The sequence below is a fragment of the Apium graveolens genome, chromosome 10 (genome assembly GCF_009905375.1).
Source record: "Apium graveolens cultivar Ventura chromosome 10, ASM990537v1, whole genome shotgun sequence".
Lineage (NCBI taxonomy): Eukaryota > Viridiplantae > Streptophyta > Magnoliopsida > Apiales > Apiaceae > Apium > Apium graveolens.
In genome coordinates, this window is record NC_133656.1 from 94936083 (window position 1) to 94959413 (window position 23331).

A 23331-nucleotide genomic window follows, 5' to 3' on the forward strand; every position below is an offset into this window, starting at 1 on the left:
ATCGGAAAAATCATCTAAGAGATCATGTTATTATGCAAATGTATGAAACTATATGAACAAACTATCATCAAAACTATAATAAAAAAAACTACACGACAAATGCAACTATATGCACTAAACTATCATGAACGTACAACTATATGTGACTCACACAAAACATATTCCTTCAACTACTACCCCCAAACTTAAAATTTTCCCTGTCCTCAGTGAAGGTAATAGTAAGAATTCAGGCATACCTACTCGGAATCAGGATCCTCACCCTTAATGGGTGGAGTGTCAGGCGTGTCTGGAGGTGGATACACGGAATCCTCACCAAATACTGGCCACTGGATATCAACAGTTGTGGCTCTGAAACCAGTCCCTAATGCCTGGGTGAGATCACGTGTAAACCGACTATGGATGTCATGCATCGCATCCATCCTCCTCGCTAGACGCCTATACTGTGTCATGCTCATACCAACTCTAACATCAGCTCTTGCTTCCTCCTGCTCTTGCTGTGATGGACCAGCCTCATCACCCAACTGAGACCTCTAAGCGGCTCTGCTCGACTGAGCTGCCCCAACAGCTGGCCTCCCATCAGGAAGATGGTCAAAAGAATAACCAAGTCCCTACAAATCAGGATTGCCTCCAACCCACTCTTGCATCATAGCCAAAGTGGTGCTATCAATCGGAGTACTCGGAATCTGGAGCTGCTCGTGTCTGGCTAATGAACACTAACTGCCACACACACCTTCATCATAATGGATGCATAGGGTATATAATCGGTAGTACTCCCTCACAAAAATCTCAGAATACCCTTATAAATCACCATCCCAAGGTCCACATAATCACCCTTCTTATCGCATCCGCACTATACTCCACCGTCATCCCCCTAACCACAGTGAAACCATTCTTCTCTGCCGTAACATTAGCATTAAACTCTCAAACAACACTCATGGGCACAACAGCGGGTGCCTCACAAAAAGCAACCCTGCCCATCTCCAAGATCATCTCCAACAACCTATCATCCTTCCCCGATGGCAGAAAACCTCGCTCCTTTGCTATAGGCTTGGAGAGAAGCCTCGTATACTCTGCTTCAGCCTCGGGAGTTGAAAACCTCGGCCTCACACCACCTGCACTCGAAGAATCAGTGGTGCTGCTACTGAGTTGAGTTCTTTGTCTCTTGGGTGCCATTGGGAGTGAATAAGAGAGAATAAAAGATAAGTCTTTGTGAGAGAATTGTGTTTGAGAATTTGAGAAGTGATAGAAAAGTTTGTGTTTACGTGTATGTATATATAGGAGGTGAGAAGAGAATTAGATATGGAATAGAAGTGGGAATTGATTATGGGAATAGTGGGAATAATGGGTTTGATTTGGAGAGGGAAATTTGGGCTGTGGAAGAGTAAAATTCGGGTAGAAATTGATTTTTAAAAGAAGTCCCAGATTTTCTCTTTATTCCCAGCATTAAAAAAAATTTTGGACTCATGGGACAGCGCGACTGTGCTTCTGTCTTTTCAGCGTGGCGGCCCCGCTAAGCAGCGCGGGCGCGCTCTGTCTTTGGAAAATGGGCGCGGCCGCCCCACTTCCTCAGCGCGGGCGCGCCGTACCACTATACATGGCCCCAAATTTTTTCATTTTTTTGTGTTTTTCTGTTTTCTTTCTTCTTCCTCTATCTACTAATGTACAACAAACTTAGGTTGCCTCCCAAGAAGCGCTTATTTTATGTCGTTAAATTGACGTAGAAATGTGAGATCAAACGGACAATAAAACGGCAGTAACCACCTCACGGTTTATCGTGTCACCATAGTAATGCTTCAACCTCTGACCATTTACCTTGAATGCTTGGCCTGGTTCATTCTCAAAAATCTCCATCGCTCCATGTGGAAACAAAATTTTGACAACAAACGGCCCTCACCACCTTGACTTCAACTTTCCAGGAAAAAGACGGAGACGAGAGTTGAACAAAAGAAGTTGTTTCCCCGACACAAATGATTTGAGCACTAGACCCCTATCATGCCACCTCTTGACTTTCTCCTTATATATTTTGTTATTTTCATATGCTTGAAGTCGATACTCATCGAATTCATTCAATTGAAGCATCCTCTTCTTTCCAGCTACATCCAAATCAAGATTCAACTTCTTCAAAGCCCAATACGCTTTATGCTCGAGCTCCACCGGCAAATGACACCCCTTACCATAAACCAACGGATATGGTGACATTCCTAGCAGAGTCTTGTACGCCGTTCTATACGCCCAAATAGCTTCGTCAAGCTTCAAAGACCAATCTTTTCTCGATGGACATACAACTTTCTCTAAAATGCGCTTGATCTCTTTGTTAGATTCCTCAGCTTGACCATTCGTCTGAGGATGATAAGCCGTAACAATGTGATGATTCATATTATATCTTTGCATCATAGCAGTGAACTTGTGATTGCCAAAATATGACCCCTCATCATTGATTATGACTCTTGGAGTTCCAATTATTGTGAATATCTGTTTATAAAGAAAATTAAGCACTACCTTCGCATCATTTGTTGGAAACACCTTAACTTCAACCCATTTTGAGACATAATCGACCGCCAACAAGATATACTGATTTTTACAAGATGAGACAAATGGTCCCATGAAGTCAATTCCCCAAACATCAAAGACTTCAACCTCGAGAAGCACATTAAGAGGCATCTCATCCCTCTTGGACATATTACCCACACATTGACATCAATAACATTTCAAAATGAACTGATGACCATCTTTAAACAAGGTCGGCCAAAAAAAACCTTCTTGAAGAATACGAGCTGTTGTCTTTTCTCTACCATAATGTCCTCCATAAGCCGTTGAGTGGCAATCTCACAAGATCCCCCCCATTTCGCTGTAAGGAATAGATCTCCTGATGATTTCGTCAGCTCCTTATCGAAAAAAATGGCTCATCCCACATATACCACTTCACTTCATGCAGAAACTTCTTCCTTTGAGTGTATGACAAGTTGGGAAGCATGATATTACTCACAAGGTAGTTCACAGTATCTGCAAACCACGGTTCTTCCTCTTCCACTCCCAACAACTGCTCATCGGGAAAAGACTCATTTATTAATGTCTTATCCAGTGGAGTTGCACTTGGATCCTCTAAACAAGAGATGATCAGCGACTTAATTCTCGGTACCTTTCTTGTCCTTGATCTCTAACTCAAATTATTGAAGCAAAAGAACCCATTTGAACAATCTATGCTTCGAGTCTTTCTTTGAGACTAGATATCGAATTACAGCATGATCAGTGAAAACTGTCACCTTCGTCCCAAGCAGATAAGATCAAAATTTCTCAAAACCATAGACGATAGCCAAAAGTTCTTTCTCCGTTATAGAATATGTGACGCCCTCAATCTCGGGGTTAGGAAATGAGGACTCACACACCTCTATTCTAATAATTAAATATGCATAAACCCCGATTAACTACTAACAGGATCAGCATGATAAAGTATGAGACAAGATTACAACTACCAATCACATAATATAACTTACAAACCCAAAATATTATTAAATAATCAATATCGATTCCGGCTGGGAACCGACAGATAACCCATTGTATCTTTATACACCTCTTTCTAGGCGCGAGCTCACTCATAACCTGCACTACCTGCTCTGGCAACTGGAAGCCCTCAACACGGTAGGGACCACCAGGTACGCTCTTACGAGCAGTGCGCCTAAGCCTGGCCATCTTCTTGCTTAACTGCCATGGTTAGATTAAGACAAAACAAGTGAGTAGAAAACTCAGCAAGTAACTATATAGCAGTTCTACAATATCAAATCTCAATATACTTTGAACAAAATAGGGCATTCTACTTTAGTTAATCTAGGTGGCAGATTTCCATATATTTATTTTTGTTTTCTCTGAGATAAGGAAAGGGTATCCGAAGAATAGTTGGGCTTTCAAGAAACAAGGCTCGAAACAGAACAAAAGCCGATATTCATCACAAATCATTATAGGATCAAAATAGATCTTTCGATAGAGGAAAGCAACAGTATTTCAAGATATAGAATCAATCATATGATTAACAATTTCAAGAATCAGGGTTCTCGAGCTTTAAGCTCCACGATAATATAATCAACTCTTTTTAAAGCATTATAAACCATTTTCATTTCCAAAAATCAATTTACTGAATAAAAGTTTCAGTTCCCTTTTTAAATAATCATTTAGAACCCTTGATTGGATCACTTATCTTTCCATTTCATTATATACGGGTGATCAGCCCGTATCGACCTCCATTCCGGTCTTTAAGGTACCAATCGGCATAATTTCAGCCTTAAATTGGACTAGTCCCACTAGCCTCTTACCATGACTGGACTAGTCCCACTAGCCTCTTACGTCTCAATCCAATCCATCAGGAATTCATTTGGAAAATCTTGAGTTGAAAAACAAATAGGTTTTCTAAAATTCATTTTATCATTACCAAGCATTTGAAATCATTCGGACTCTTTCAAGTCGAAACTCATTCTTAATTCAGATTTTAAAGAAACAAAGTTCAGGGAGTGAATCAAAGATACGCAAGGAACAATTCTCAAGAATTCTGTATCAAGGATAATAAGGTACTAAATTTGAAGGATCAATAATAACTTAGGGATCATTAGGGCGATCAAGAGAAACAGGGTATCATTAACAGAGTTATCGAAGATAATTAAAGGTTCAATATGATTCATGGCATTATAGGAAACTGGAACAGAAAGGCAGATTATCAAAGGGTGAAATTAATAGGATTATCAATAATAGGTTATCAAGAACAAGGGTACTTCAAATCAATATCAGGGTTTCATAACGCAAGGGTTTTATACATTGACAGTTCAATACTCTACATGGTATGAACAACATTTCCTTTATAATCATTTACACAAGTAATCAGAGTTACTTGCCTGAAATTGCTTTCCTGAGGGTTGAACTAATGCCACCTAGTATACTTTTCCCTTTCCTAGCCCGAATGCCCTCACGCTCCAAATCTATAATAAAAACCAGAAATCTTAATTAGATTCCCAACTCTCGTTCCCGGAACGATCTCTCTATACGATAACTCGATTATATCTTTGACTCGAACTATACGAGTATAGCTTATACAAATAAGCACACATCACATAGCACATAGCACAATCCTTTCTCGAAGTTTTTATATCCTTATATACCTAGCAATCAAAGCGTACTCGCTTGACCTAGGCTATTTCTCAAATCACACTAACACGGCTCTTTTACGAGTACTAGACCCATTTACAACCAAACATTTACGTGCATACTATCACTTATATCAATCGACTTAATTCCCTTTTCCTTTATTCCTTAATTCGAACCAACACAACAATCCAATCAAGCAAAATCAAAGATTTTCACATATAACACTCAATCATTCTTTCAATTACCAAAATCAAGTTTTGACCTTTATTTCTTATGGCCTATCCGGCCTTATTGCAAATACCAACCATAAAATCAATCAAATAGTCACTGTAATTCACATAAACACGTATCATTCAACAACCTTTAAAGAACCACTCTCCTTTCTTTTAATAATAAAAATCCGAACCATAATCATACATATACAATCAAATTTCTCAAAAATCACACCATACAACTTTAGTTCTAGCATGATCCAATATTTAAACTAGCACCATTTTCTTTATTAACAAATTTCGAACATAAACACCACTCAATCATGGTCATGCAATCAAGTTCTCATTAGTCACTAAGATTTTTAGCAAAAATCAACTCAATTCTCTTTTTAAGCCTAAGACCCATTCGGGTTTAACAAGAAAACACACATGCAAAGATCAATCTTGACATGCAAAGTCTTATATCACATTTTCAACTTCTTTTAAGCCTTAACTTAGTCATTAATCTCATTTTCATCAAGATTTCCGAAGCACAAAGCCAAACATCACCTAATGACTCAACCTTAATCAAATTATTCAAACAACATGCATGCATTCACTTAATCACAAATCAATCTCTTCTAAACCCATTTTCTATTTGGCAAAAATTCAAAATTCACAATCCAAGAACCAAACAAGGACATGCACATCTCGATCCTTTTTAAGACTAACATGCAATCACTTTTAAGCCATATAAACTTAGTATTCAACAAGATTAACCCGCAAAAACCGATTCCCTCTTCTTTATTAACAAAAGCCGAAGCAAAAGTCCACAAAACCCGAAGCAAAGATTCACAAGCAACCTCAATTTTTTATTTTTCTAAGCACAATCATATGCACACATTCATTTACAATCAAAGGAATCATTTAATCAAACACCCACTCGATTTTTATCAAAGAAGCCAAAAATCCTTTTCCAAATTTTCAAGTAATCATAACATGCATGCATCATTTCAAGTTTATAAATTACAATTTTTTTATTAACAACTATCCACTATTAATTTCATGGTCAAAAACCAACTTGATCACTTTAAGAACATAAACCCATTCGGTTATATAGCAAAACACCACATGCATCTACTAAAATTAAAGTGTACTTTGTGTACAGTTCAGTTTTCACATCACAACTCACCACCGGTTCACCGGAGTTCATCACCGGTGGCGGTGGCTTCACAGTGGTGCCCTCATTCGAGGGTGTCCAACCACGAAACCCCCGATTTCGTCAATTACGCAAGATAAACTAACATGCACTTCTTTCTAGCATTCATTATGCAAGGAATCAAGCTTAACAAGATGACATCAATCAACAATCAAGAAGAACCATGGGGTTCTCGGGTGTACACGCACACCGAACACACACAAAACACACACACCAGCATGCAAGCCTAATCACACACATGCACACACTTCTAACCATATGTAAGTGCTTAGCAAAAAGAATTAGGGATGATTGGTGTGTTTGTTTAAAGAAAAGAGAGGTATACCGAGAGAGATTGAAGAAAGCCGAGAGAGAGAGTGTTCGAGAGAGAGAGATGAGAGAAAAAGAAGAGAGAAAAGAGTGAGTGTTTGGAAAGAAGAAGAAAATGAGGAAGGAAGGGAGTATTTATACTCCACCAAGATTAAGGGCAAAATAGTAATCTAATAACTCCCTTTTTAGTTTGCATTTTCTTTCTCTTTTTACTTAATTGCAACGAAATTCAAAATAAAAATATCTCTCTCTCAGAAAGTCGAAAATTATTGAAAATGACAATCTTAACACGTAGGTCTCGAAATTAGCTTTTTATCCATTACTCATAATAAGAATTTGAGCGAACGGTTGATTTTATATGAATTTCGCAAACTTGCTTTAATAAATATATTTTTCACATAAAATCAATTTAACATTGCAAAGATCAACAATCAAATTCACTTTTCATTTTTAAAAATTCTCTAGGATCTCTATGAAGATAACAGAACAAATCCCATGTTTTTATCCATCTCAGATGATTTTATAAAAATGCACGAAGGTTAATTAAACCTTTACTTAAATCACATAATTCCTTTAAATTTCACAAAATTGACACAGAACATATAATCATGCACATAGTCAAGCAATCACACATATACGATCATATTACGACGCAGGTTTGATCACAAATTTATTCCTCTTTATATCTGTATTCCCTTTTTATTCTTTATCATCTTTTACGCGTACCGGGTCACGTTCAGCCTGACGGCCCGACGCTCAGCATTTCGATTACGCTTCTCATTATATTTGCCAATCAACACGAAATACTTTATTCATTCACTTCACATATAATTTACATTTTATATTATTTAATTCCATATTAGGACGGGTTCTGTTCTACCTGACGGCCCGAACCACGGCTCGACTTCTAAGCTGACTCTTTAAATTGGAACGTTTTTATTCACGCTCCTTAACTCTAGTATACAGATAAGACAAATAATCACCGCTTAATCACATAATCTCATCACATAACACATACTTTACTTTCTTAATTACGACGCAAAATTCTCGGTCGTTACAATCTACCCTCCTTAAAAGGATTCTGTCCCCAGAATCTAATCTAAGCAAATAGATGGGGATACTTTTCTTTCATTTCGCTTTCTAATTCCCAAGTCGATTCCTCGACTAGTGGATTTCTCCACAACACTCTAACTAGTGGTACAACTTTATTTCTAAGTGTCCTTTCTTTTCGATCCAAAATTCGCACTGGTTGTTCCACATAGGACAAATCTGGTTGGATTTCTACTGGTTCCAACTCGATCACATGGCTCGCGTCGGCATTATACTTTTTCAGGAGAGATACATGAAATACATTGTGCAGATGTTACATTTGCGGTGGCAGCGCCAATTCATACGCCACTTTCCCAATTAGTCGCAATACTTCAAATGGTCCAATATACCTTGGACTCAGCTTTCCTTTCTTTCCAAATCGAGTTAAACCTTTCCAAGGAGATATCTTCAACAAGACCTTGTCTCCAATTTCGAATTGCACATCTTTCCGCTCTTGATTCGCGTACTTTGCCTGTCGGTCTTGAGCTGCAATTAATCTCTTTCATATCATTTCAACTTTTTCCTTCGTTTGCTGCATTAGCTCGGGGCCAATTAACTTGCGCTCACCAACTTCGTCCCAATAAGTAGGGGATCTACACTTTCTTCCATACAACGCTTCATAAGGCGGCATGCCAATACTTGCGTGATAACTGTTTTTGTAGGAAAACTCAACTAAGGGCAAATGATCGTCCCAATTTCCTTTAAAATCTATTGCGCAGGTTCGCAACATATCCTCAATTGTCTGAATTGTCCTTTCACTTTGTCCGTCTGTCTGCGGATGATATGCCGTACTCATTTTCAATTTCGTTCCCAAATGATCGTGGAATTGTCGCCAAAATCTCGAATTAAACCTTGGATCTCTATCAGACACGATAGATACAAGAACTCCATGACGCATCACGATTTCATCCAGATACAATTTGACCAGCTTTTCTAATGAAAACCTTTCGTTTATCGGCAAGAAATGTGCTGACTTTGTCAACCGATCAATTACCACCCAAATCGCATCATGATTAGACTTGGTTTTAGGTAATCCTACCACGAAATCCATCGCGATATGTTCCCATTTCCATTCAGGTATGTCCAGTGGCTGAAGCAATCCACTTGGCCTTTGATGTTCCGCTTTAACTCTTTGGCACGTGTAACATTTACGTATCCATTCCGCAATTTCCTTTTTCATGTTTGGCCACCAAAAATTTTCTTTCAAATCCTGGTACATCTTCGTACTTCCAGGGTGAATTGAAAATCTCGAGTTATGCGCTTCTTGCAAAATCTCGTGCTTTAGTTCCACAACATCAGGTATCCAAATACGTGAGTTAACACGGTATATCCCTTTTCCATCCTTTTGAGCTTTAATTTCTTCTCCCGTCAACTTATTCCTTTCGCGATTCATCACTTGCTCTTGACAGCATCTAATCTTTTCCAAAATTTCAGGTTGAAACCGTATTGCATAAATGGCTTCACCTCCATATTTTGGAGTCTGTACCACTATTTCCATCTTTTCAAAGTCCTTGATTAATTCTTCTGATGACGTTAACATATTCAACTTTTCCTTTCGACTTAAAGCATCAGCTACCATATTTGCCTTTCCAGGATGATAGTTTATCGCACAATCATAATCTTTGATCAATTCCAACCACCTTCTTTGTCGCATATTTAGTTCTTTCTGAGTAAAGATATACTTTAAGCTCTTATGGTCCGTATAAATCTCGCACTTTTCCCCGTACAAATAATGCCTCCAAATCTTAAGGGCAAATACAATTGCTGCCAATTCCAAATCGTGCGTTGGATACTTTTGCTCATGCGGCTTGAGTTGCCTTGACGCGTATGCTATTACCTTCCCGTGTTGCAGTAACACGCATCCAAGTCCTTTATAGGAAGCATCACTGAATATCACAAATTCACCTTTATCATCTGGTAATACCAACACAGGGGCGGTTACCAACCTCTTCTTTAACTCTTGAAAACTTTCCTCACACTTTTCTGTCCAAACGAACTTCTCATTCTTTCTCGTCAATTTTGTCAATGGAACGGCAATCTTTGAGAAATCTTGCACAAATCTTCTATAGTATCCGGCTAATCCCAGAAAACTTCTGACTTCCGTCGGAGTCTTGGGTCTTTCCCAATTCATTACAGCTTCTATCTTGGCTGGATCCACTTTAATTCCTTCTTTATTAACTACATGACCAAGAAATTGCACTTCCTTTAGCCAAAATTCACACTTTGAAAACTTTGCATACAGCTTCTCTTTTCACAGAATTTCCAAGGAAATCCTCAAATGCTCCTTATGATCTTCTTCCGTCTTGGAATAAATAAGTATATCGTCAATAAACACAATCATGAACTTGTCCAAATACTGCTTGAACACTCTGTTCATAAGATCCATAAATGCAGCTGGCGCATTCGTCAAGCCAAATGCCATCACCAAAAACTCATAATGTCCGTATCTTGTTCGGAACGCTGTCTTGGGTATATCTTCCGCTTTGATCTTTAGTTGATGATACCCAGATCTTAAATCAATCTTTGAAAAGCACGAAGCTCCTTTTAATTGGTCAACCAAGTCATCGATCCGCGGTAGAGGGTACTTATTCTTGATTGTCAACTTATTCAGCTCACGGTAATCGATACACAATCACATACTTCCATCCTTTTTCTTTACAAACAACACCGGTGCGCCCCACGGGGATACACTCAGTCGGATTACTCCTTTGTCCAACAACTCTTGCAACTGAGCTGCCAATTCCTTCATTTCAACCGGCGCCATGCAATAGGGAGCTTTCGACACTGGTTCTGTACCAGGAGCCAATTCAATCGTAAACTCGATCTCTCTGCCTGGAGGTAGTCCAGGAAATTCATCAGGAAACACGTCCGGAAAATCTCTTACTACCGGAATATCGTCAATCTTTACAGATTCTTTCTCCACGTCCACGACATGAGCCAAATAAACCTCGCATCCTTGACGTATCAATCTTCTCGCCTCAATAACCGTTAGAAATTTCTTCTCTTGCCTCTTTCCTTTAAATATCACTTCCTCGACATCCTTGGTTTTTAACTTCACTTTCTTACTTTTACACTCTATTTGCGCCTCATGATTTGACAAGCAATCCATTCCTAGTATAACCTCAAATTCTCCTAACTTAAAAGGAATTAAGTCAGCAGAAAAGTGCCGACCTTCTATAGACACGTCACAATCGAGATAAATCTTATTAACAACAACTTTCTCTTGATTTGCTACCTCTATAATCAACTTAGGCTCTAGAGGGTACGCAACACAATTTAACTTATCAAGAATGCTTTCAGAAATAAAAGATCTGGTTGCTCCAGAATCCATCAAAACTTTTACTTCTACTGAGTTTATAACAAGCATACCTGCTACCACGTCCACATCTTGCACCGCATCTTTCATTGTCATGTTAAAGGTCCTAGCTCTGGGTTGAGCTGATGGTGCTGGGAAAGACGGCGGTCCAGCAATTCTGAGAACATTAGCCTTCTGCACAGGCTCCTTGCAATTTCTAGCCATATGGCCTACCTTGCCACACTTGAAACAAGCCAAATCAGGCTTCCTTATTTCATTTGAACATTCCGAAGAATAATGCCCCTTTTGGTTGCACTTAAAACATGTGATATCCAGCTTATTACACCTCCCCGACTGTCTCTTTCCACAGTTCCTGCATTCTTGCATCTGGAGTCTGCTTTCCTTTCCCGGTTGTCCAGCTTTCTGGAAACGGTTCTTCTGAGCTCCATTCCCGGGTCTAAACTTCTGAAACTTTTTGTTCTGACCTCCACCATTCTTTCCTCTGAACTTTGAACTTCCTTGCTCTTGCTCAGAGCTTTCAAACTTCCTTTTTCTTCCTTCATTTTCTCTTCGAGCAGCTTCCCGCTCACCTTCTACTATCATTGCCTTCTGAACCAAAGCAGCATAGTTCTTGATCTCCATCATCGCTATTTGACTCCTAATCCACGGCTTAAGTCCCTGCTGGAACCTCTTAGCCTTCTTTGCTTCAGTATTCACGTACTCTGGCACGAACCTTGCCAACTCCGAAAACTTCACCTCATATTCTACTACCGACATTTCCTCCTGTCTAAGATCCAAAAATTTCATCTCCAACTGATCTTGCATATAACTTGGCAAATATTTTTCTAGAAACATCTCAGTAAACTTCTCCCAAGATAAGTCTTTGCCTTCCAACAACGCCTTAGACGACTCCCACCAGAAACTTGCTTCATCCCTCAAATAATAACTTGTGTACTGAGCTTTCTTATTGTCCTTAACTTCGGCTAGCTCAAAGGCTTTTTCCATCTCTCTCAACCACGACTGTGCTTTAATCGGATCTGGCAAACCTAAGAACTCTGGAGGATGAACAGATTGAAAGTGCTTGAAATTTCCGATTTTTGGGGCTACAGGTTGTTGCAAAAGCTGAGCAAGTCTGCTCATCAAAGTGGTTTCTGGGTTTATTTCTGGGTCTTCGGTGGGAATTTCTTCTTCTTGGTGATCTGGTGAGTTGGCCATTTCTTACAAACCTGATTGGGCAATTATTTAGCAATACAATAGCATGGCATATATATATAACAACAATTTTTTATGAAATCTCTTTTGTGGGTTTTAAGTTTTACCCAATTTGCACATGCAATCCTATTACTACATAATTCTCATATCAGTGTTGTTTTATCATGGCATGGAATAGGGTTTTACGATCTTTAGACATGGTTGTATGAAAACATAGCTGTATTTAAAACATGGCATTGAGAACAGTTTATAAGATAAACAAGGTGCACAAAGGAAAGCAAGATAATAGATTTATTTAAATCAAGGGTTACATAGGAAATATTCTGGATTTTAAGGTTCTGAAATAAGGTACAATAAATAGCAGGGTTAAACAGAGGAAAAACTGGAAAACATCCCCCTATCTACCCCTAACTTCCAACTACTACTATTACTACTACCCTGGTCTGAAATACAACAAGATAAATGAAAAAGGGATCCCGGCATCTGACCAAGTATCCCAAAGCCTACCGGTGCTGAAAACAACAACAACAATCTACGGGCTCAACCAACAATCCCGTCTAATCATCTAGGATCTCTCTCAACACAACCAACATCCAGCGAATGATCTTATGCAGCCTCCGGGCCTCAGCATCAGCATCACTAGTGGATGGTCCCTCAGCCAATCTCCTCCTGGCAACCTACTCCACCAACTGAATCCTAGCTCTCCACTCCTCCACCACCACTGAAGTCCTCTGCCTAGAGTCTCGAATCAACCTATCTACCAAAGCTCCTAACTCAGGAATGCGGGAGTACACAAAGTCTCGGTCCTGGGCTAACTTGCCACCAATACTGACAGGAACAGTCTTAGGCATCTCCGACTCTGGCTCAGGGGCAGGGGTCTCTGAATCAGGCCTCAAGGGTGAAATCTGCATAGGGATCTCACTACTCTCAGAAGGGTCCTCCTCTGGGTCTGAACTAACATATACAGGCTCCTCTGGAGAGGGTGGAATAGGGTCCACAGGGGTACCAGTCAAGCTAATCTCTGAGTCTGAGTCACTACCACTACTAGGATCCTGAGAGAAAACATAAAACAGCAACCAAGAAACAATGTTAGGGTCAAATAAGCTTCCAGCTAACTCACACCCTAACTCTAGTTTCTGCTTTACCAATCAAACACTTTCCTTAGACTATACCTAATAGTCTAACTCAACTCTACATGAGTCGAACTCTCTCGCGATATAGATATATTCCCAAAATACCCCTTTTTAAAACCTAACTTGTCTCAGGGACTAGATCCTATAGCTCTGATACCAACTTGTGACTCCCTCAATCTCGGGGTTAGGAAATGAGGACTCACACACCTCTATTCTAATAATTAAATATGCATAAACCCCGATTAACTACTAACAGGATCAGCAGGATAAAGTATGAGACAAGATTACAACTACCAATCACATAATATAACTTACAAACCCAAAATATTATTAAATAATCAATATCCGGCTGGGAACTGACAGATAACCCATTGTATCTTTATACACCTCTTTCTAGGCGCGAGCTCACTCATAACCTGCACTACCTGCTCTGGAAACTGGAAGCCCTCAACACGGTAGGGGCCACCAGGTACGCTCTTACGAGCAGTGCGCCTAAGCCTGGCCATCTTCTTGCTTAACTGCCATGGTTAGATTAAGACAAAACAAGTGAGTAGAAAACTCAGCAAGTAACTATATAGCAGTTCTACAATATCAAATCTCAATATATTTTTAACAAACTAGGGCATTCTACTTTAGTTAATCTAGGTGGCAGATTTCCATATATTTATTTTTGTTTTCTCTGAGATAAGGAAAGGGTATCCAAAGAATAGTTGGGCTTTCAAGAAACAAGGCTCGAAACAGAACAAAAGCCGATATTCATCACAAATCATTATAGGATCAAAATAGATCTTCCGATAGAGGAAAGCAACAGTATTTCAAGATATAGAATCAATCATATGATCAACAATTTCAAGAATCAGGGTTCTCGAGCTTTAAGCTCCACGATAATATAATCAACTCTTTTCAAAGCATTATAAACCATTTTCATTTCAAAAAATCAATTTACTGAATAAAAGTTTCAGTTCCCTTTTTAAATAATCATTTCGAACCCTTGATTGGATCACTTATCTTTCCATTTCATTATATACGGGTGATCAGCCCGTATCGACCTCCATTCCGGTCTTTAAGGTACCAATCGGCATAATTTCAGCCTTAAATTGGACTAGTCCCACTAGCCTCTTACCATGACTGGACTAGTCCCACTAGCCTCTTACGTCTCAATCCAATCCATCAGGAATTCATTTAGAAAACCATGAGTTGGAAAACAAATAGGTTTTCTAAAATTCATTTTATCATTACCAAGCATTTGAAATCATTCGGACTCTTTCAAGTCGAAACTCATTCTTAATTCAGATTTTAAAGAAACAAAGTTAAGGGAGTGAATCAAAGATACGCAAGGAACAATTCTCAAGAATTTTGTATCAAGGATAATAAGGTACTAAATTTGAAGGATCAGTAATAACTTAGGGATCATTAGGGCGATCAAGAGAAACAGGGTATCATTAACAGAGTTATCCAAGATAATTAAAGGTTCAATCTGATTCATGGCATTATAGGAAACTGGAACAGAAAGGCAGATTATCAAAGGGTGAAATTAATAGGATTATCAATAATAGGTTATCAAGAACAAGGGTACTTCAAATCAATATCAGGGTTTCATACAGCAAGGGTTTTATACTTTGACAGTTCAATACTCTACATGGTATGAACTACATTTCCTTTATAATCATTTACACAAGTAATCAGAGTTACTTGCCTGAAATTGCTTTCCTGAGGGTTGAACTACTGCCACCTAGTATACTTTTCCCTTTCCTAGCCCGAATGCCCTCACGCTCCAAATCTACAATAAAAACCAGAAATCTTAATTAGATTCCCAACTCTCGTTCCCGGAACGATCTCTCTATACGATAACTCGATTATATCTTTGACTCGAACTATACGAGTATAGCTTATACAAATAAGCACACAACACATAGCACATAGCACATAGCACATAGCACAATCCTTTCTCGAAGTTTTTATATCCTTATATACCTAGCAATCAAAGCGTACTCACTTGACCTAGGCTATTTCTCAAATCACACTAACACGCCTCTTTTACGAGTACTAGACCCATTTACAACCAAACATTTACGTGCATACTATTACTTATATCAATCGACTTAATTCCCTTTTCTTTTATTCCTTAACTCGAACCAACACAACAATCCAATCAAGCAAAATCAAAGATTTTCACATATAACACTCAATCATTCTTTCAATTACCAAAATCAAGTTTTGACCTTTATTTCTTATGGCCTATCCGGCCTTATTGTAAATACCCACCATAAAATCAATCAAATACTCACTGTAATTCACATAAACACGTATCTCATTCAACAACCTTTAAAGAACCACTCTCCTTTCTTTTAATCATAAAAATCCGAACCATAATCATACATATACAATCAAATTTCTCAAAAATCACACCATACAACTTTAGTTCTAGCATGATCCAGCATTTAAACTAGCACCATTTTTTTATTAACAAATTTCGAACATAAACACCACTCAATCATGGTCATGCAATCAAGTTCTCAGTAGTCACTAAGATTTTTAGCAAAAATCAACTCAATTCTCTTTTTAAGCCTAAGACCCATTCGGGTTTATCAAGAAAACACACATGCAAAGATCAATCTTGACATGCAAAGTCTTATATCACATTTTCAACTTCTTTTAAGCCTTAACTTAGTCATTAATCTCATTTTCATCAAGATTTCCGAAGCACAAAGCCAAACATCACCTAATGACTCAACCTTAATCAAATTATTCAAACAACATGCATGCATTCACTTAATCACAAATCAATCTCTTCTAAACCCATTTTCTATTTGGCAAAAATTCAAAATTCACAATCCAAGAACCAAACAAGGACATGCACATCTCGATCCTTTTTAAGACTAACAAGCAATCACTTTTAAGCCACATAAACTTAGTATTCAACAAGATTAACCCGCAAAAACCGATTCCCTCTTCTTTATTAACAAAAGCCGAAGCAAAAGTCCACAAAACCCGAAGCAAAGATTCACAAGCAACCTCAATTTTTTATTTTTCTAAGCACAATCATATGCACACATTCATTTACAATCAAAGGAATCATTTAATCAAACACCCACTCGATTTTTATCAAAGAAGCCAAAAACCCTTTTCCAAATTTTCAAAAAATCATAACATGCATGCATCATTTCAAGTTTATAAATTACAATTTTTTTATTAACAACTATCCACTATTGATTTCATGGTCAAAAACCAACTTGATCACTTTAAGAACATAAACCCATTCGGTTATATAGAAAAACACCACATGCATCTACTTAAATTAAAGTGTACTTTGTGTAGAGTTCAGTTTTCACATCACAACTCACCACTGGTTCACCGGAGTTCATCACCGGTGGCGGTGGCTTCACGGTGGTGCCCTCATTCGAGGGTGTCCAACCACGAAACCCCCGATTTCATCAATTACGCAAGAAAAACTAACATGCACTTCTTTCTAGCATTCATTATGCAAGGAATCAAGCTTAACAAGATGACATCAATCAACAATCAAGAAGAACCATGGGGTTCTCGGGTGTACACGCACACCGAACACACACAAAACACACACACCGACATGCAAGCCTAATCACACACATGCACACACTTCTAACCATATATAAGTGCTTAGCAAAAAGAATTAGGGATGATTGGTGTGTTTGATCAAAGAAAAGAGAGGTATACCGAGAGAGATTGAAGAAAGCCGAGAGAGAGAGTGAGAGAGAGTGTTCGAGAGAGAGAGAGGAGAGAAAAAGAAGAGAGAAAATAGTGAGTGTTCGGCAAGAAGAAGAAAATGAGGAAGGAAGGGAGTATTTATACTCCACCAAGATTAAGGGCAAAATAGTAATCTAATAACTCCCTTTTTAGTTTGCATTTTCTTTATCTTTTTACTTAATTGCAACGAAATTCAAAATAAAAATATCTCTCTCTCAGAAAGTCGAAAATTATTGAAAATGACAATCTTAACACGTAGGTCTCGAAATTAGCTTTTTATCCATTACTCATAATAAGAATTTGAGCGAACGGTTGATTTTATATGAATTTCGCAAACTTGCTTTAATAAATATATTTTTCACATAAAATCAATTTAACATTGCAAAGATCAACAATCAAATTCACTTTTCATTTTTAAAAAGTCTCTAGGATCTCTATGAAGATAACAGAACAAATCCCATGTTTTTATCCATCTCAGATGATTTTATAAAAATTCACGAAGGTTAATTAAACCTTTACTTAAATCACATAATTCCTTTAAAATTCACAAAATTGACACAGAACATATAATCATGCACACAATCAAGCAATCACACATATACGATCATATAACGACTCAGGTCTGATCACAAATTTATTCCTCTTTATATCTGTATTCCTTTTTTATTCTTTATCATCTTTTACGCGTACCGGGTCACGTTCAGCCTGACGGCCCGACGCTCAGCGTTTCGATTACGCTTCTCATTATATTTGCCAATCAACACGAAATACTTTATTCATTCACTTCACATATAATTCACATTTTATATTATTTAATTCCATATTAGGACGGGTTCCGTTCTACCTGACGGCCCGAACCACGGCTCGACTTCTAAGCTGACTCTTTAAATTGGAACGTTTTTATTCACGCTCCTTAACTCTAGTATACAGATAAGACAAATAATCATCGCTTAATCACATAATCTCATAACATAACACATACTTTACTTTCCTAATTACGACGCAAAATTCTCGGTCGTTACAGAATAATTCAGTTGAGCACCATTTAGGGTCTTACTAGCATAGTAGACCATTTGAAATATGTTGTTCTTTCTCTGCCCAAGAACTGCTCCAACTGCATAGTCACTTGCATCGCACATCATCTTAAACGGTTCACTCCAATCAGGTGCAGTTATGGCAGGTACCGTGATTAAACTCTTCTTTAAGAACTCAAAAGCAGCCACACATTCATCATCAAACTTAAACGGGACATCCTTCTCCAGAAGATTGCATAAAGGTTTAGAAATTTTTGAGAAGTCCTTGATGAACCGCCTGTAGAAGCCCGCATGACCAAGAAAACTGCGAACTCCCTTAACAGAAATTGGTGGGGGAAGATTTTCGATGACCCCCACTTTGTCTTTGTCCACCTCAAGACCCTTACTAGAGACCTTTGCCAAAAAATAATGCCATGTCGTACCATAAAGTGACATTTCTCCTAATTGAGAACCAAATTGGTCTCAACACACCTCTTGAGAACGTCGCCTAGATTCTGCAAGAACTCATCAAATGAATCACCAAACACAGAGAAATTGTCCATGAACACCTCTACATTCTGACCAATCATATCAGAGAAGATAGCCATCATACATCTCTGAAATGTGGCCGGTGTTCCACATAGCCCAAAAGAAACTCTCTGGAATGCAAAAGTACCAACAGGACATGTAATGTAGTCTTTTATTGATCTTCTGGAGTGTTACAAATCTGATTATATCCCGAATAACCATCCAGAAGAAAATAGGAATCATGCCCAACCAATCTATCAAGCATCTGATCAATAAAAGGAAGAGGGAAGTGATCTTTCCTTGTAGCCTTGTTTAGCTTCCTATAATCCATGCAAACTCTCCACCCCGTGACTGTTCATGTAGGAATAAGCTCATTCTTCTCATTTTCTACCACAGTGATACCTCCTTTCTTTGGCACACACACTAGGGCTCACCCATGAATAGTCAGAAATAGGATAGATGATCCCTGCATCTAGCCACTTGAGGATTTCCTTCTTCACAATCTCTTTCATGATCGGATTTAGCCTTCTCTGTTGCTCAACAGTAGGCTTGCTTTCTGGCTCTAGCAGAATTTTGTGATGCAATACGAAGGGCTGATTCCCTTGATATCTGCTATAGTCCAACCAATTGCCGATTTAAATTCTCTAAGAATTATCAAAAGCTTCTCCTCGTCGCTACCTGAAAGGTCAGATGCAATAATAACAGGCAAAGTAGACGCATCACCTAAAAATGCATACCTTAAATGTTCAGGTAAAGGCTTAAGCTCAAGAGTAGGAGCTTCCTCAATAGATGGCTTGAGGTGCTTAGGAGCTTTGTTTAGCTCCTCCAATCCAACAGATTCAAAAGGCATATCCATCTTTCACTTTCGGGGACAAGCATTCAAATATTAAAAGTGCTCTTCACCTTCATCATCTTCACTATCGGAATTCCCAAACAAGGCCTTTTCTAAGGCATCAGACCTTAACAATCGATCGAGTTCAGAATTGACCACAGAATCGACCATCTCCACCTTAAAACACTCCTCATTTTCCGTAGGGAATTTCATGGCATTGAACACATTAAAAGTTACATCCTGATTCATCACTCGCATGGTGAGTTCACCTTTCTGCACATCTATCAAGGTTCGACCAGTAGCCAAGAAAGGTCTTCCCAAGATTATGGGAATCTTCTTATCCTTCTCGAAATCAAGAATTACAAAATCAGCAGGGAAGATGAGTTTATCCACCTTGACCAAGACATCCTCCACAATACCTCGTGGATATGTAATAGAACGGTCGGCCAACTGCAAAGTCATATAAGTAGGCTTTGGATCACGCAAGTCCAACTTCTTGAAGATTAACAAGGGTATCAGATTGATGCTAGCTCCCAAGTCACATAGAAACTTGTCAAATGATACCTTTCCAATTGTGCAAGGAATAGTGAAGCTGCCAGGATCTTTAAGCTTCGGAGGCAATCTCTGTTGCAGCACAACACTGCATTTCTCCGTGAGAGCAACGGTCTCTAAGTCATCAAGTTTCACCTTCCTAGAGAGAATACCTTTCATGAACTTTGCGTAACTAGGCATTTGTTCAAGAGCTTCAGCGAAAGGTATGTTGATGTGAAGTTTCTTGAACACCTCCAGAAACTTCTCAAACTGCTTATCCAACTTTTTCTTTTGCAGCCTCTTAGGAAAAGGAGGTGGACGATAGATCTGTTTCTCCCCTATATTACCCTCAAGAGGAGTGTTCTCAAAAGTAGTCTTCCTTGGTTCCACTTCTGCTTCCTTCTGTACTTTTTCTAGTTCAGCCTCAACATCAGATTCTGGAGTCTTAGCTTTTTCAGGATTTGCAACCTCACCAGACCTTAATGTAATTACCTTAACATGCTCCTTAGCTTCCTTCTTTCCTGGCACTTCAGTATCGCTCGGAAGAGTGCCAGGTTGACGATTCAGTAATGCATTAGCAATTTTCCAAATCTGATTCTCCAAGGTCTTTATAGACACAGCTTGTCTCTTGCACATGAGCCTCAACTCCTCCAATTCAGATTTTTCATTAGCTTGCGGTAACTGCTGAAGTTGAAGTTATTGTCTAGGGGCATATTGCGGTTGCTGAAAACCAGGAGGGTTATACTGTTTTGCTGTGTATGGCAGATAAGATTGTTGTACCGTATTCTGATTGTTACTCCAGCTGAAGTTAGGATGATTACGGTTATTTGGATAATAACTGGCTAGAGCTAATTGCTCTGATCTTTGAAAGTTACTCATAAGTTGAGCTGATTCGCTAGAAATAGCATACTGCTCAGTTTCATGTGCTCCACACAAAGCTCACAAACACCAGTGATTTGATTAACTCCATAATTAGCCAAAGAGTCCACTTTCATTGTCAAAGCTTGAAGTTGAGCAGCTATAGCAGTAGTTGTATCCACTTACAGAATTCCTACGACCTTGCCTTGTAACATTTTTTGCGTAGCATTCTGGTATTCATTAGCTGCCATGAGCTCAATCAACTCATAAGCTTCATTATAGCTTTTGGCCTATAAGGCTCCACCAGATGCTGCATCGAGCATAGGTCTAGACTGAGCACCCAAACCATTGTAGAAACAGTTTATAATCATCCAATCAGGCATGCCATGATGTGGGCACTTCCTTAGCATCTCCTTATATCGATCACAAGCCTCACACAGAGATTCTCCAGTTTGTTGTCCAAACTGAGTAAGAGCATTCCTGATTGCAGCAGTCTTCGCCATATGAAAGAATTTAGTGAGAAAATTTTGTGCAAGATCCTCCCATTTGGTGATAGACCCTGGTGGTAGAGAATGTAACCAGCACTTTGCTTTATCCCTCAGAGAGAATGGGAAGAGTCGCAACTTGATAGCATCTTCAGTCACCCTATTGAACTTGAAAGTGTCGCATATCTCGATGAAATCCCTGATGTGCATGTTGGGGTCTTCTGTAGGAGAACCCCCAAACTTAACTGAGTTCTGTATCATCTGAATCGTGCTCGACTTGATCTGAAAAGTGTTAGCTGAGATGGCTGGTCTGATGATGCTTGACCGAATATCATTGATCTTAGGCTGAGAAAAGTCCATCAGAGCCTTAGGAATTTCTGTTTGATCTCCCATAACTACTAAATATGGTTCCTCGACTTTCTCTTCTTTTTCTACTTTCTCTTCTTCCTAAAAAAATTCCATTCGAATCACTACAACTTCTTCCTCGGCTTGATCCAGAGTTCTCTTATGAGCCCGCGAACGCGTATGCATACACGCTCGCTAGAGTAAATTATTCCAGTAAATAGCAGAACGTAAGTAACAATGTCAGAGTCAATGAACTTTAACGATCACTGATGATAAACACATAAACTAAAAGTTAACACCAAGTCCCCGGCAGCGGCGCCAAAAACTTGTTAGTCTCTAAACACGCGCTAAAATTTACGCAAGTATACACGATCACAATTAATATAGAATTATTTCTAGTTCGTTCCCCCAGAGACTGGTTAAATTAACTATGTGATTTATGCGATTATTGATAAGTGGCATTTTATACCACTTAGAACGTCTTATAATAGCTTAAATTGGTGTCTTGAAATCAAGTATTTTGTGTAGTTGATGCATTTTTCTAGTGTTTATGCATTTCAGGGTATTAGTTGCATTTCGGGGGTGAATTCATCAATAATAAGCCTTGGCATGTGTTTAGCATTGTAAGTGGGAAGAGAGGAGCAAATTGCAGCGAAGAAACAGAGCAAACGGATCATTTTTCCAGAAAGGGTCTGAGCGCCCGCTCAGCTATGCTGAGCGGTCGCGCAGGAAGCTGAGCGCCCGCTCAGCTATGCTGAGCGGCCGCGCAGGGTCGTGAATTCAGAATAAATATTTTAGACTCCTATTTCTGTTTGGCTTCCAACTTCTAAGTAATATGGGTTTTATGGGACTCCTATATAAGTAGATTTCAGAGACGTTTCACAAAAGGTTGGATCGTTGTATTAATCAAGGAGCGAAGGCGATAAGGAAGAAGACCGTTTTAGCACACCGCAACGAAGAGGAAGCATAATTTCTTGTGATTCTTTATTTCGTTGTAACGTTGGATGCTAGTTTTCTGCGCTTTGAACCTATTTACTCTTGTGACGTACTCTGGTTTAATATAATTAGTTTAGTTATTATTCTCTTGTGTTTATTTATCATGTTTTCATATGAACCCATGATGACGTTGAGTGCTATTATGGGCTAATCGTGATCATGGGGTCGTAACTGATTTACTATGGAATTTTTTAGTTAGTTGTTTAATACCTTAGTGTGTGATGATTGTATGATATCTAGTATTGGTTGTGCGAATTCGTCTTATGTGCGTCGCGAACATATAAGATAGGGTGTTAATCTCTTGTGAAGCGACGGTGGATCTTGAGATTTAGAACTTGCCATGCTAGCATAGGTTCATGTAAGATTTTGCATGATTAGTGGGTAACTCTAACCGTTTTATTCGCCCTGTATAATCAAAAGGAATAACTTGTTCTCAAAT

The 23331-nt window shown here is 38.8% G+C and overlaps 1 non-coding gene across 1 annotated transcript; it reads left to right on the forward strand.

Moving 5' to 3' along the window:
* The first annotated feature begins 21447 nt into the window (after positions 1-21447).
* On the forward strand, positions 21448-21554 carry LOC141694538 (small nucleolar RNA R71). Its single transcript, XR_012563832.1, has one exon. It is a non-coding gene; the product is annotated as a small nucleolar RNA R71 (small nucleolar RNA).
* Positions 21555-23331: the final 1777 nt, after the last annotated feature.